This window comes from Mastomys coucha, unplaced genomic scaffold (genome assembly GCF_008632895.1).
Source record: "Mastomys coucha isolate ucsf_1 unplaced genomic scaffold, UCSF_Mcou_1 pScaffold22, whole genome shotgun sequence".
NCBI classification, from domain to species: Eukaryota; Metazoa; Chordata; class Mammalia; order Rodentia; family Muridae; genus Mastomys; species Mastomys coucha.
This window is the reverse complement of record NW_022196905.1, coordinates 97007880-97024980: the sequence shown is the minus strand read 5'-3', so window position 1 is coordinate 97024980 and position 17101 is coordinate 97007880. Positions and strand designations below refer to the sequence as shown.

The 17101-nt window shown below is 38.0% G+C and overlaps 1 pseudogene; it reads right to left on the bottom strand.

Annotated features, from left to right (window-relative positions):
* LOC116104610 overlaps positions 1-16420 on the bottom strand; it is a 44222-nt pseudogene extending 27802 nt beyond the window's left edge.
* Between the last annotated feature and the right edge of the window lie 681 nt (positions 16421-17101).

The window sequence follows — 17101 nt, the reverse complement described above, 5'->3', positions numbered from 1 at the left end:
AACACCTAACAAGATATTTCTTGTTCATTATCAAGTGAATAAGCAATAAGCTTAACTGTGTGGGATCTTGTCCCTAGGTTACCACTCCCTTAATCTGTTCATGTCTTCAAACATAGGATTTAGATCTATTGCACTTCTCGTTGCCTTTTTATTACCTGAACCAAACATTTTGTATTTTTCCTTCTAAACTTGCTTTGCTTGACCAGAATGCTCCTCATATGAGTAAACCAGAGGACAAAGTGTTTGCTGTGCTTTTCTGTGACTTCCTTTGTCAAAGCAATTAATTTAAATCACCTTAGGTAGACCATTCAGACAATAGCAAAGAGCAGTAACATTCCATACCAAAATATCATGGCAATAGTGTCTAAGCCACATACTAAATTTCTTCTCCACTGAATTAGGTTGAAAGAAGTCTGCACAATTCAAGTCATTCTCAGCACCAATGTATTCCATATTCCTGATATGAAGGTCCATTAAGCAACACTTAAAGCTGTCCACTGCTTCCCAAATCCAAAGTCCACAAATCTACAACCCTCCAAATAAAAACATTGGCAAACCTATCACAGCAATTCCTAAGTAGCTGGTACCAACTTCTTAGTTGGGGTTTCCTTTGCTGTCAAGAGACCCCAAGACAAAAGCACCACTTAAAAAGAACAACATTTAATTGGGTCAATAGGTTCAGTCTGTAATTATCCTGGGAGGAAGCATGGCAGTGTCTAGGCAGACACTGACCTAGAGGAGCTGAGTGTTCTATATGTCATTCTAAAGGCAAACAGGAAATGGCTGTCTTCCAGGAAGCCAAGAGGATGATGTCATTGCCCAACCCTACAGTGACACCCTTCCACCACAGGACCATACCTACTCCAACAAGATCATACCTCCAAATAGTGCCACAGCATATTCAAACTACCACATCCTCATCCATCCATGATTATCTCTTCTCTTTTTCCTTTCAAGGAAAAGCAAATTTTTGTTCAAGTCCCTTACTTTATACCAACCCTTTGTGGTCTCTTAGATTATAGTGGGTGTATCTCTCCATATCTCTTCAAATTAGTACTTGTGATCCTAGCTAGAGCAATTTTTAAAAAAGGAGATAAATCATATATAAATTAGAATGTAGAAGGTAAAAAAAAATCAGTATTCACTGATGATATGATAGTATCCAGAACCAACCCCAAAAATATTGCCAAGGAAATTCTATAGCTGATAAACAAACTTCAGGAAAGTGAATGGATACAAAATTAACTTAAAAGAAATCAGTATCCTTCCTTTATAAAAACAATGAATTGTCTGAGAAAGAAATGAGGGAAAGAACACCCTTTACAATAGTCACAAATACCATAAAATATCTTGGTGTAACTATAACCAAACAAATGGAAAACATGTATAAAAAGAACTTTGTGTCTCTGAAGAAAGAAATTGACACCATGTTCATAGCAGCCTTATTTATAATAGCCAGAACCTGGAAACAACCCAGATGTCCCTCAACAGAGGAGTGGATACAGAAATTGTGGTACATCTACACAATGGAATACTACTCAGCTATTAAAAAAAATAAATTTATGAAATTCTTAGGGAAATTGATGGATCTGGAGAATATCATCCTGAGTGAGATAACCCAATCACAAAAGAACAAACACGGTATGCACTCTCTGATAAGTGGTTATTAGACCAAAAGTTTGGAATACAGGAAGAACAACCCACATTCCACAAGGAACTCAAGAAGAAGGAAGACCAAAAGGTGGACACTTCATTCCTTCTTAAAAGAGGGAACCAATTACCCAATTAAGGAGTTGCAGAGACTGACTATGGAGCAGAGACTGAAGGAAGGGCAAGCCAGAATAACTATAGCTATCTCCTGAGAGCAGGCCATCAAGTCACAAAAGACCTTGAACAACCCTATATTCCAAAGAGAATTCATATCCTAAATAAAGAAATAACTGAAAGAGTTAGACATCAATAATCCAAATAACCCAATTAAAAAAATGTGCTACAGAGGTAAATGGAGAAATCTCAGGTGCTGTAGTAGCACTGTCATTTGTGGAATATATATAATCCTCATAATGCCATGCTTATGTAAAAGAGCTTCACCATAGGGAGGTGGCAAGAAGTGAACCAAGGCATTGAAATACATTTAGTGTAGACTGAGTCAAAGACAGCATAGATTTAAAGATGAATACAATCTTTAGTTTTCACTGTTGCAGGATTTTCCCTGTCTAATTACATTAAAATATTAGTGCAGCATGAGGCTTGTGATTGGACATGAAAAAGGGAGGTGCAGCTAAGAGCTACAGAGACAGAGACTGTCTAAGGAGAGAGAGAGAGGCCAAGATAGAAGCAGATGGACAGAGAGAAGAACCTGAACCAGTGTGGCTTTATATAGCCACAGTTAGCTATGATATCATAAAAGTTAAAATATTTGGGATAATTTGTCTAATCTAGCATTTATCATTATGAATTGGTTCTGAAATAATTATATTGGCATCTTGTGAATTGAGAATTTATTGAGATATAAATGTGACTTGTTAATTAGAAGCTTCTAGAGTTTTGTTTCTATGGGGTTGCTGAGTGGTTGTGGTTGCTGAACGTGGGGGGACAGTCATTGTGTGGGACTGGCATGGCAGGGAAGGGACCTTGGGAGCTCCAGCACCACTGGAGAGTAGCTTGGCGGACTGCACGGGGGCAAAGTGTTGCAGGGAGTAGCACAGGAAGCCTCCTGGTCGATTTAATATTTCCCACAACAGTTCACTCTTCAGGAAGCTAAAATACTATCAAGACAATAATGGTTACATGGTTTACGATCATATCATAGAGAAGAGAATTCCTTATTCCACAAAAATACCAGCAGTGATTACATAGTTGTTTTAACCTTGACTGGTAATGAACAATCATTTCTTGGCATAAATACTTATCTGTCAAATTAACATTGCTGTAATCACTTGTACCTTCAATTCTGTTCCATTTTATTTATCAGACATTTTGATAGTTTTACCTGAAACATTATTACATGCATAGCTTATTGTCCAGTAAACTCTTTAGAATTTTTTTTGCAGAAAAATAGTTACTAATTCATATCATATATATGGATACTTGGTGTGACATTTCTGATATTTCACAAAGTCAGAATATTGGTCAAAGATTTTGGGTACTCTCCATATTTTAAGAGATATTTTCTCAAACCCAAAAATAGTAAATTTGATATTTATTAAAGAGTATTTTTTCAAGTTTCTTCAGTTGCATGCATTTTCTTATGTCTTCAGTAAGGGAGGTTTTAGTGATGGGTGTCCCACATTCTTTACATGCTTAGGTTTTCCTCTTGTATTAATTTTGAAGTACATTTTATGATTTGAAGTATTATTAAAATACTTTCTACATTCATTACATTTGTAATTTTTTTTTTCTGTATGGATTCTGGTATATACCAAATATGAGACATTCAGCCACATGGACCGAGCCACTACTGGATTCTTCAACTTCCCATTGATATATAGCTACTATTGGACTACTTGACCCTCAGCCTGTGAACCATTCGAATAAATCCACTTTTGACAAAATAGAGATACTGATTATGTCTGTTCTTTTCATCTAGATAATTTTACTAAAGCACCTGTTTTCTGCTTGCTTGTCTGTTCATTTGTTTTGATTTTTGCACCTTCCTCCTGAGAAAAAATCCTGGCTAACATTAGAGCTCTATAGTGTTTGTCTTCTACATCCTGCCCTTCTCCTAGTGTTGTCACATACCTACCATGTGAAAAGTATTTACAATTTACATGATCCCAGGATGAAGCAAGAAACAAAACAAAACAATACAAAATAACCCCTGTTCCCTAATGTCTTTTGTTAGTTGGCAATATTTAGGGGACCCTTCCACATGTGGATCAGATTGTTAACTCCATTCCAGGTTTATTATTATGCTGGGAAATTTATCCACATGGGCTCCAGAAGGAATAAAGGGAATACCTACTGAGTGCTGTGATGGGATCACAGACAAGAAGGAAAGTCCTGACTCTATGAGCACAAGGTCACTGCCCAGAAAGGGAAGGAGCAGGAAGCTAATCAGAGATTAGCAGGAGTGGTGGGTCCTCTCAGGACCTGGCTTGGAAGACAGACTTTGGAATACTGAAACAATTGCTATAAAACTACACATCTCTGCAGATCTGGAAAAGGTGTGCATTTAGATGGGAAGCCTGTGCCAGGAACCACAATGCTCGATCCATTTAGCACAGTCTAACAATAAGAGTGGTATTCATGTTATTCAAGATGCACAGGCCAATCAGGGCCTTCAGAAGAAACTTCCAGTCAGAAGAGGAGAAGGTTCTTCCAGGATTCATGCTGCAGGTGCCCTGCAGTTGAGCAGGGTTAAGTAATTCTTGAATGCCTTCCTATGACTGTTGCTGTTTTGTAATATGAGGAAAGCTCAGAGAAGCTCTGAAGCTATTACATAGCCATGATATGGTCACTGCCCACAAAGTTGAGAAGCAGAAGCTGATGTGGTGGGTCCTACCCAGGGCTGGGTGGGAACCAAAAGCTAGGTGCAACCACCTAAGAGGTCTCTCATGGTATTAGTCACTTCTGGACCAAGTAGTGGTACCTGTATATGTTCTGAATCTGTACAAAGCATTTGGAACAGGGGCCTGTGTATAGAAACACCATTGGCAGGATGCCAATGGAAGACATGCTTAGTTACTCTAGTAGATTCTACAAGCTCTTCTCTTCCATTTAACATTTTGATTGTGATTCATTTGGAGTTAATTTTGTATAGGTTGTAAAAGGTATCTCATGTGTTGGTTGACTGAAAGCACATTCTTTCAATATTTCTCTGCTTTTTTTAAGGAAATAAATCAAAAAACCCCATGCAATAATTTTTCAACAGCTGTAAGTTTAGCCTTTTGGAAAATTGTTCCTGGGACAAGCTATGTCATCACCTAGATCTTAGTCCCCTGCTTCCCAGTGCAATGACCATACTTTCCTTGCCATTAAATTTCCTAAATTCTTTAGTTAAAGGGCTATAGCACAAGGGAGTTTTAAATTTACTCATCTCAGTCATGTAATGAACTGTCCTTTGCAGTGAAAGGAAAGTATTTTCATGTGGTGCATGGCTTCTGCTTTCAGATCAAAATGGGAGGAAAGTTTACAGTGTACACCGCAGGGTCAAACAATGTAGACAGTAGCTAACTCACAGACATCTGTTTAAGGGAGACATCTGCAGTTGCCACCATTATGAAGAAGAACCTGATGGGGCAATGTTGAGTGATTTTGTAATTCTTCAGCATTTATTAATTTGTGGATATGGATAAAACTATTCGAGGTTGGTGGATGTACAATTGGGTCTGTTGTATTTAACCAAATGTCGTTGATCAAGTTAAGACTGCTCAGAATTTTGAATTCAGAAGCTATTGGCTATAGGTTTTTTGTCGCATTATAGATTTCAGCAGGATATATTGCACATAATAACAAGATCACACATTACCTTATTAGTGCCATTTAACCTACAAGGGAATGGCTGCTCTTTTTAAAAGTCACCATAGCTATGCATTCTTTCATTTGTACCTACCTTTTTAAGAAAAGAATTGCTGCCAACATTTTTTTTTTTTTTGTTTTTCGAGACAGGGTTTCTCTGTGTAGCCCTGGCTGTCCTGGAATTCACTCTGTAGACCAGGCTGGCCTTGAACTCAGAAATCCACGTGCCTCTGGCTCCCAAGTGCTAGGATTAAAGGCATGTCCTACCCTTGCCCAGCGCTGGTAACACTTTTTAATTTTCATCTTTTTTTTTAGTTCATCACCTACTTGTTTCTATGCACCAATGCCTCAGGAGACACCCAGGTGCTCTGAGACAAATATTAATCCCTGAGTTCAATCATATAGCCCAGTTGTACACTGGGTGCCTGCTGCTCAAGCAACATCCACATTAGACCCATCTTACCAATACCCACTACACAAGGGGCATCTAAGGAAAACCAGATAGATAAAGTCCAGCATAAGAAAACAAGAAACAAAAGCCAGGGCAATGTGGAACCTTCAGATTACAACTATTCCATTACAGCAAACCCTGGATATCCTCATGCAAACAGAGCACAAGAAAATTTAAATCCAATCTTGTAAAGATGATAGAGGACTTTAGGGAGGAAACAAATAAATCCCTCAAAGAAATATAATTAGGCAAGTGAAGGAAATGAATAAAATTGTACATGACCTGAAAATAAAAATAGAAGCAATGGAGAAAACACAAACTGAAGAAATTGGGAGATGGAAAACCTAGGAAAGGGAACAGGAATCACAGACACAAGCATCACCAGCAGAATACAGGAGATTGAAGAGAGAATCTCAGATGTGGAAGATCAAATAAAATAAATTGATATCCCAGTTAAAGAAATTGTTAAATTAAAAAAAAAAGTCTTGGCACAAAGCATCCTGGTCTACCCTCAAAAGACCTAATCTAAGGATAGGAAGAATAGAAGAAGGTGAAGAGTCCCAGCTTTAAGGACTAGGAAATATTTTTAAAAAATCATTGAAAGAAATTTCCCCAGCCTAATGAAATTGATGCTTATAAACATACAAGAAGCTTATAGAATATCAATTAATTATATTAGAAGAGAAAACCTACCAACAACATAATAATCAAAACACTAAATCTAAAGAAGAAAGAATATGAAAAACTTCAAGGGGAAAAAGCCAAGTAACATACAAATTCAAATGTATCAGAATTACACGTGACTTCTCAACAGCGATTCTAAAAGCTCAAAGGACCTGAACATACATGTTGCAGCCTCTAAAAAGACATAGATGTTAACCTAGAACTATACTCAGAATCATGCTCAATCATCAAAGATGGGGCAAACAAGATATTCCAAGACAAATCAAAATTTAAACAATATCTATCCAGTTATCTACCCATAGAGAAAATACTAGAAGAAAACTCTCACCCAAGCATGTTAACTATACCCAAGATAACACAGGAAATAAATAATTCTACAGGAGTAAGAACAAAACAAGGGGAGGATGGATAGACACAGGTACACACACACACACACACACACACACACACACACACACACATGCACACCATCACCACCAATATCAAAATAATAGGAATTAATAATTATTGGTCACTAATATGCCTCAACATTAATGAACTCAATTTGGCAATAAAAACACACAGGCTAACAAAATGGATTTGAAAACAGGATCCATCCTTCTGCTGCATACAAGAACTACACTTTAGAAACAAAGGTATTTATTTAGAGTTAAGGAGTGGAAAAAAATGTCAAGCAAACAAGCTCAAGAAGCAAGCTGGAGTAGCCATTCTAATATCTAATAAAATGGACTTTCAACAAAAATTAATCAAAAAAGTTAGAAAAAAATCACTTCATACTTATCAAAGGAAAAATCCACCAAGATATTTTAATGCTGAATATCTATGCCCCAAATGCAAGTGCACCCACATTTGGAAAACAAACCTTACTATAAAGCTTGATTATACTCTGAATCCCACATGTTGATAGTGGGAAATGTCAACACTCATCTCTCACCAATGGATACATCAACAAGACAGAAACTAATCAGAGAAATAATATTAACAGAGGTTGAGTCAAATAGACCCAACAGATATCTATAGAATATTTCTTCTCAACATAAAAGGATATACCTTCTTCTCAGCATGTCATGGGTCCCACTCCAAAACTGACCATATATATAGTTTGTCAACAAGGAAGCCTCAACAAATACAAGGAAATTGAAATAACTCTGTATCTTTTCAAATCACCATGGCAGTGGTGGCACACGCCTTTAATCCCAGCACTTGGGAGGCAGAGGCAGGCGGATTTCTGAGTTTGAGGCCAGCCTGATCTACAGAGAGAGTTACAGGACAGCCAGGGCTACACAGAGAAACCCTGTCTTGAAAAACAAAAACAAAAAAAAAAGATTATTAGAGAGCTCTCAAATTATTTAAAAGTATACCTAGGCTATTCGGAGAAAACCTGTCTCGAACCCCACCTCCCCAAAATACTCCCAAATATAAAGTAAAATAAAAGTATACCTGAAAGATCTAGAACAAGAAAGAGCAAATATATCCAAGAAGAGGAGACAACAGGGAATGACCAAACTCAGGGCTGAAATCAATAAAATAGAAACAATAGACCAATAGAAAGAATCAATGAAACCAAGAGCTGGTTCCTTGAGAAAATAAAAAAGACAGACAAACCCTTAGCCAAATTAACTAAAAGGCACAGAGATAATATCCAAGTTTACAAAATCAAAAATCAAAAAGGAGTCATAACAACAGACAGAAGAAATTCAAAGAAACACTAATTCTTACTTCAAAATTTCCTAGATAGATATCACTTGCTGAAGTCAAATTAAGAACAGGTAAGTGGGATGGAGAGATGACTCAGTGGTTAAGAGCACTGATTGCTTTTTCAAAGGTCCTGAGTTCAAATCCCAGCAACCACATGATGATTCACAACCATCCATAATGAGATCTGATGCCCTCTTCTGAGGTATCTGAAGACAGCTACCATGTACTTACATATAATAAATAAATGAATCTCTGGGCCTGAGTGAGTGGGGCCAGAGAGAGCTGGGCCAGAGAGAGAAAAAAAAGTGTCTAAAGACACCTACGGTGTACTTACATATAATAAATAAATAAATAATAAATAAATAAATAAATCTCTTAAAAAAGGATAGGTAAGCTATTTAAGTTGTTTTATAACCCGTAAGAAAATAGAAGTAGTTGTTAAAAGTCTTGCAACCAAAAAATAGCCCAGGACTAGATGATTTTAGTGTAGAATTTTACCAGACTTTCAAAGAAGAGCTAATTCCAATACTCTTCAAACTATTCCACAAAATAGAAACAGAAGGAACATTGCCAAACTAATTCTATGAGGCCATAGTCACCTTGATATATAATCCACACAGAGACTCAACAAAGAGAATTTCAGCAAAATTTCCCTTATGAACACTGATGGAAAAATACTCAATAAAATAACTGAGAAACTGAACCCAAGACATCATCCACAATGATCAAGTAGGCTTCATCCCAGGGATGCAGGGATGGTTTATTAAATGAAAATATGTCAACCTAATCTACCATATAATCAAGTCTTCACAAGACCAAGGGCCTCTCCTCTCATTGGCGTCCCAAGGCCATCTTATGGTACATATGTGGCTGAAGCCTTGAGTCTGAAGCCTTGAGTCCATCCTTGTGTACTCTTTGGTTGGTGGTTTAGTTCCTGGGAGCTCTGAAGTTACTGGTTGGTTCATATTGTTGTTCCTCCTATGGGGCTGCAAACCCCTTCAACTCCTTGAGTCCTTTCTCTAGGTCCTCCATTGAGGACCCTGTGCTCAGTCTAATGGATGGCTATTAATTTGATTTCTGAAAGGTCTGTGGATGGATATAATTGATTTCTGAAAGGTCTGTGGAGAAATCTACATGCTTTCTTTATTCAGGCATAAAGGTGCCCTAAGAAATATTTTGTTATAGCCAAACTAAATTGAACAATGTTCCCAGGCCCCAACAATGTTCCAACTAATCCTATTAAGTGCTGAGCTGATTCTTGGCCTGGAATTTCTCAAGGATGTTTCCTCCTATTCAGACAGATCGTCTCCAGAGAGGGAAAAAGACAAGGCATTAAAGTTTACTGACAACAAATGGCAAACTATTTCACATATTAGAGAGAAGTTGGTTGGCTCCTCTAGCAAATGAGGAGTCTGACACTAATGCTCCCAGAAATCACTCCCAGGGCCTAAGTAAGGTATTATTCATGAGAGGTTAGCTAGAAGGGGACCCCCTGGTGCATACTTCTGACAACCTAGAAGAATTAGACAGTTGGGTGTTTGCTTAGGGCTGCCAAGGTAGCCCAGTGGGGAAGAGTACTTAGGAAGGAATCATTCACACCTGGCTGTTTGATCTACTGTCTGATGTGACAGCTACCTGCCTACGTGATCTCTGACATTCGCCCTGTTTCTGTATCCTATATAAGCCTGATTCTTATTTTGTGAAAATACATTCAGATACCACACTTCTTGTGTCCTGTCTCTCTGTCATCGCCAAATCCCTTGCCAATCTGGCCAAAACTCTCCTCACCCTGCAGAACAAGGGCTCCTTGCAGAAACCCCGGTCCATGGCACTTCCCCACTTTCTTTTCTATTAGTTTCAGTGTTATCTGGTTTTATGTGGAGGTCCTTGATCCACTTGGACTAGAGCTTTGTACAAGAACATAGGTATGGATCGATTTGCATTCTTCTACATTCTAATCGCCAGTTGAGCCAGCACCATTTGTTGAAAATGCTGTCTTTTTTCCACTGGATGGTTTTAGCTCCTTTGTCAGAGATCCAGTGACCATAGGTGTGTGGGTTCATTTCTGCGTCTTCACTTCTATTCCATTGATCCACCTGCCTGTCACTGTACCAATACAAAGCAGTTTTTATTTTAATTACAATTGCTCTGTAGTACAGTTTAAGGTCAGGGATGGCGATTCCACCAGAGGTTCTTTTATTGTTTATCCTAGGCTTTTTATTATTCCAGATGAATTTGCAAATTGCTCTTTCCAAGTCTGTGAAGAATTGGTTGGAATTTTGATGGAGATTGCATTGAATCTGTAGATTGCTTTTGGCAAGATGGCCATTTTACTATATTAATCCTGCCAATCCATGAGCATGGGAGACCTTTCCATCTTCTGAGATCTTTGATTTCCTTCTTCAGAGACTTGAAGTTCTTGTCATACAGATCTTTACTTGCTTAGTTAGAGTCACACCAAGGTATGTAATATTATTTGTGACTATTGTGAAGAGTGTTGTTTCCCTAATTTCTTTCTCAGCCTGTTTATCCTTTGTGTAGAGGAAGGCCACTGATTTGCTTGAGTTAATTTTATATCAAGCTACTTTGCTAAAGTTGTTTATCAGCTTTAGGAGTTCTCTGGAGAAATTTTTGGGGTCACTTAAGTTTACTATCAGCAAATAGTGATAATTTGACTTCTTCCTTTCCAATTTGTATCCCTTTGATCACCTTTTGTTGTCTAATTGCTCTGTCTAGTACTTGAAGCACAATATTGAATAGGTAGGGAGAGAGCAGACAGCCTTGTCTAGTCCCTGATTTTAGTAGGATTGCTTCAAGTTTCTCTCCATTTAGTTTGATGTTGGCTTCTGATTTGCTGTATATTGCTTTTACTATGTTTAGGAATGGGCCTTGAATTCCTGATCTTTCCAAGATTTTTATCATGAAGGTTGTTGGATTTTGTCAAATGCTTTCTCAGCATCTAATGAAATGATTATATGGGTTTGTTCTTTGAGTTTGTTTATATAGTGAATTATGTTGGTGGATTTCCATATATTGAACCATCCCTGCATCCCTGGGATGAAGCCTACTTGATCATGATGGATGATTGTTTTGATGTGTTCTTGGATTATTCGGATTGCAAGAATTTTACTGAGTATTTTTGCATTGATATTCATAAGGGAAGTTGGTCTGAAGTTTTCTTTCTTTGCTAGGTCTTTGTGTGCTTTTGGTGTCAGAGTAATTGTGGCTTCATGGAACGAATTGGGGAGAGTACCTTCTGTTTCTATTTTGTGGAATAGTTGAGGAGTATTGATATTAGGTCTTCTTTGAAGGTCTGATAAAACTGCACTAAATCCATCTGGTCCTTGGCCTTTTTTTGGTTGGGAGACTACTAATGACTTTTTCTATTTCATTAGGGGATATAGGACTGTTTAGATTGTTTATCTGATCCTGACTTAAGTTTGGTACCTGGTATCTGTCTAGAAAATTGTCCATTTCATGCAGGTTTTCCAGTTTTGTTGAGTATAGGCTTTTGTAGCAGGATCTCATGATTTTTTGGATTTCCTCAGTGTCTGTTGTTATGTCTCCCTTTTCATTTCTGATCTTGTTAATTAAGATACTTCTCTGTGCCGTCTAGTTAGTCTGACTAGGGGTTTATCTATTTTGCTGATATTCTCAAAGAACTAGCTCCTAGTTTGGTTGATTCTTTGTATATTCTTTTTGTTTCCATTTGGTTGATTTCAGCTCTGAGTTTGATTATTTCCTGCCATCCACTCCTCTTGGGTGAATTTGCTTCTTTTTGTTCTAGAGCTTTCGGATGTGTTGTCAAATTGTTAGTGTATGCTCTCTCCAGTTTGGAGGCACTTAAAGCTATGAGTTTTCCTCTTAGGACTGCTTTCATTGTGTCCCATAAGTTTGTGTATGTTGTGGCTTCATTTTCATTAAACTCTAGAAGTCTTTAATTTCTTTCTTTATTCCTTCCTTGACCAAGTTATCATTGAGTAGAGTGTTGTTAAGCTTCCACATGTATGTGGGCATTCTATTGTTTATGTTGTTATTGAGGAGCAGCCTTAGTCCATGGTGATGGATAGTATGCAAGGAATTATTTCAATCTTCTTATATCTGTTGAGGCCTGATTTGTAAACCAATTATATGAACGATTTTGGAGAAGATACCATGTGGGGCTCAGAAGAAGGTATATCCTTTTGTTTTAGGATAAAAAGTTCTATAGATATCTGTTAAATCCATCTGCTTCATAACTTCTATTAGCCTCACTCTGTCTTTGTTTAGTTTCTGTTTCCATGATCTGTCCATTGCAGAGAGTGGGGTATTGAAGTCTCCCACTATTATTGTGTGCAGTGCAATATGTGCTTTGAGCTTTAGTAAAGTTTCTTTGATGAATGCAGATGCCCTTGCATTTGTAGCATAGAGGTTCAGAATTGAGAGTTCATCTTTGTAGATCATACCTTTGATGAATATGAAGTGTCCCTCCTTATCTTTTTTGATCACTTTAGGTTGAAAGTTGATTTTATCCGATATTAGAATGGCTACTCCTACTTGTTTCTTGGGACCATTTGCTTGAAAAATTGTTTTCCAGCCTTTTATTCTGAGGTAGTGTCTGTCTTTGTCACTGAGGTGGGTTTCCTGTATGCAACAAAATGTTGGGTCCTGTTTACGTACCCAGTCTGATAATCTATGTATTTTTATTGTGGAATTAAGTCCCTTGATATTAATAGATACTAAAGAAAAGTAATCGTTGCTTCCTGTGATTTTTGTTTTTAGAGTTGGAATTCTGTTCATGTGGATATCTTCTTTTAGTTTTGATGGAAGATTATTTTCTTGCTTTTTCTAGGATATAGTTTCCCTCTTTGTGTTGGAGTTTTCCATTTATTATTCTTTTTTTTGTGGAAAGATATTTGTAAATTTGGTTTTGTCATGGAATACTTTGGTTTCTCCATCTATGATAATTGAGAGTTTTGCTGGGCATAGTAGCCTGTGTTGGCATTTGTGTTCTCTTAGGATCTGTATGACATCAACCCAACATCTTCTGGCTTTCATAGTCTCTGTGGAGAAGTCTGGTGTAATTCTGATAGGTCTGCCTTTATGTTTACCTTTTTTCCTCACTGTTTTTAAAATTCTTTTTTTGTTTTGTGCATTTGGTGTTTTGATGATTATGTGGAGGGAGGAATTTCTTTTCTGGTCCAAACTATTTGGAGTTCTGTAGGCTTCTTGTATGTTCATGGGCATCACTTTTTTTAGGCTAGAGATGTTTTCTTCTATAATTTTGTTGAAGACATTTACTGGTCCTTTAATTTGGAAATCTTCACTCTCTTTTATACCTTCTATCCTTAGGTTGGGTCTTCTCATTGTGTCCTGGATTTCCTGGATGTTTTGGTTTAGTAGCTTTTTGCATTTTGCGTTTTCTTTGACTATTGTGTCAATGTTTCCTATGGTATCTTCTACACCTTTGATTCTCTCTTGTACCTCTTGTATTCTGTTGGTGATGCTTACATCTATGTCTCCTGACTTCTTTCCTAGGTTTTCTGTCTCCAGTGTTGTCTTTTTTTGTGATTTCTTAATTGTTTCTTCTTCCATTTTTAGGTCCTGGATGGTTTTGTTCAATTCCTTCACCTGTTTGGTGAAGGGATTTTTGTGTTTCCTCTTTAAGGGCTTCTATTTGTTTATTCATGTTCTCCCATAATTCTTTAAGGGATTTTTTTGTTTTCTCTTTAAGAGCTTGTACCTGTTTACCTGTATTCTCCTGTATTTCTTTAAGGGAGTTATTTATGTCCTTCTTAAATTCCTCTCTCACCAACATGAGATATGGTTTTAGATCCAAATCTTGCTTTTCCAATGTGTTGGGGTATCCAGGACTTGCTGTGGTGGGAGTACTAGGTTCTGATGATGCCAAGTAGTCTTGGTTTCTGTTGGTAAGATTCTTGCATTTGCCTTTCACCATCTGTTAATCTCTGGTGTTAGATATTCTTGCTGTCTCTGGCTGGAGGTTGTTCCTCCTGTGGGTCTGTAAACCTGTGTTAGCACTCCTGAGAGATCAGATCTCCCCTGGTAAGACCTATGCACAGAGGGTTGTGGATCAGCCATTCTTCCTGGGTGCAGAAGGATGAATGAAGAACCCTGTCTCAGTTGCTCTGCAGCTTCTATGGCCTGTGCCTCCCAGGTGGTCCCACCTTACAAAGTCACTGGAGAGAAAATGGCGATCTTGGCTGAGTCCCCGGGGTCAGAGCACTCCCTGGAGACAAGCTCTCTGCTTGTGGGAAAGGTGCACTGAGGACTGTGGATCAGCCGTCCCTCCTAGTTGTAGACGGAGGAAGAAAGGATCCTGTCCCAGCTCCTCTGCCGCTTCTGCAGCCTGTCTCTGCTACATATTTTAAAAACTTCTATCTCTAAGGTTTTGCCAGTTTCAATTTTTTAAAATTTTTATTTATTCTTATCTAATAAAACATTTTAATTTGACCTATCCTTCGCTCTTCTCCTCCCAGGTCCTTCCCCGTTCACCTGTATTTCAAAACTAATCTTACATGTCCCCTAGTGAAGAATAGGCATACTGGAGAATTTAAGGAAAGATCACATTAGATACAACTAACAGTCACAAGCCTTCATATCAAGGCTTGGGGAGGACAACAAATAGGAGGGCAGGAATACAAAGAACAGTCAAAAGAGTCCAGGTCAATACCACTCCCATTGTCAGCATACCTTACAACCACATAAAGAAAACTACCAGCTAACAACCATAACATATATGCAGAGTACCCAGTATAGACCCATACATGCTCAAAGAGTGTGATATCTGGGAAATGCCATGAGTTCACCTCGGAACATTCTGTTGGCTGTGTTCTCCACGTGTCTTTGGCCACTCTGGTTTCCACAATTCCTACTGCCCCTCTTCTCTGGAGTTCTTTAAGCTCCTAGGTGAGGAAAGCAATGGAGATTACTAACCTGGATTCTATCTACTTAGAGTTTAGTTCAACTATTCCCTATACCTGCTGAAAGCAGCCTTTCTAGCTCAATTGGAATAGGCACCAGAGGGTGAATAGAGCAGAACATCATTAGGGAGGGGTTGTGTGAGGACTGGGGGGCATTTAAGTTTGGATATAAAGTATGACTGTAGTCAATTTTGCTTCTAGTTTCTGCTCAACCAGACAGTGTCAGTTACAGGTTCCTTCTTTTATCTTGGACCTCTAATTAAACCAATTAAAACAATTGCCCCACCACATCTTACAAGGAGGAAATATTATAGGCTGAAGGGTTTGTTCCTGGATGGCTTTCCCCTCACTCCACTTCTCCATGACCTTCTGAATCCTTGAGCACCCCAGATCAACTTGTCTGCTACTTCCCTTCAAAAAATAGCTGTACTCTTGGAGTTACCAACTGAACAACACATAATATATCACAATAAAAATAGCCTCAAATCCTCATGTAAAAGCTATCCAAGGAAATTAAGTAGGAGAAAAAAGAATTGCTAGATCAGGCAAAGGAGTCTCTCTCTCTCTCTCTCTCTCTCTCTCTCTCTCTCTCTCTCTCTCACACACACACACACACACACACACACACACACACACACATTGCTAGATCAGGCAAACGAGTCACACACACACACACAGACTACATTTGTCTAGTATGATTTTTTCATGCATCAGAAGGTGATTATATTGTGTCAAGTCTTAATCAAGTTTATTACATTCATAGGGTTCCCTCTATACCTTTGAAGACCACCATAATGAACACATGCTTTACCAAATTGGGTATAGTCATAGGGTTTCCCTCCAATATATGTACCTTTGTGCCTTTGGAGAAGACTTGGGCATGTAAATGCTTTACCACATTGATTATCTTCATAGGGATTATCTTAAATAATGTAGACTTTTATGAGACTGAAGTTCATTGTGACCAGAAAAGGCTATACCACATTGGTTACATTCGTAGGGCTTCTCTCCTATATGTGTTCTTTTATGACTCTGGAGATTGCTGTTCTGTGTGAAGACTACCATAGTGGTTACGTTCATAAGGCTTCTCTCCAGTATGTGTTTTTTTATGGCTTCGCAAACAGCTGTGGCATGAAAAAGCTTTACCACATGGGTCATAATCATAAGGTTTCTCTACTGTGTGGGCTTTTCTCCTCTTTCTCATTCTTCTTCTTCTTTCTTCTTCTTCTTCTTCCTCTTCTTCTTCTCCTTTTTCTTTTTCTCCTCCTCCTCCTCCTCTTCCTCCTTCTCCTCTTCCTCCTCCTCCTCCTCCTCCTCCTCCTCCTTCTTCTTCTCCTTCTTCATTAAATATTTTCTTTTTTTTACATGGTGTCTTCTATGTATTTGAAGAAGACTATAATCTATATAGTCTCCAGCTAGTGCTCTTTCATATATCTGAAAATGACTGGATCTTGAAAACACTTCATTATATCACATACATTTAGAGGGTTTCTCTACTATGTGAAGTCTTATTTCCCTTTGAAGCTGCCTGTGACATACAAAATATTTATCACTTTGAATATACTCAGAATTTCTCTACAAAATGAATATTTTCATATTTGTGTATGTAATTGGTATACATGAAAGTTTTACCCCACTCAGTATATTAGTGAATCTTTTTATCTGTATGAATTACTTTTACAGTGTTTTCTACATGTAAAGAGGATCTTATATAATAAGGATTCACCACTTTGTTTACATCTATGTTGTTCGCCTTCATTATGGGTCATTTTACATACCTATGAGTAAGAGCGCTGATTACAAGGCTCACACTCTAGCATGCTTTTCCTATGTGGGGTTTTTCATTTACTTAACAAGACCTCCAAGAATTCATAGCTTTACCACA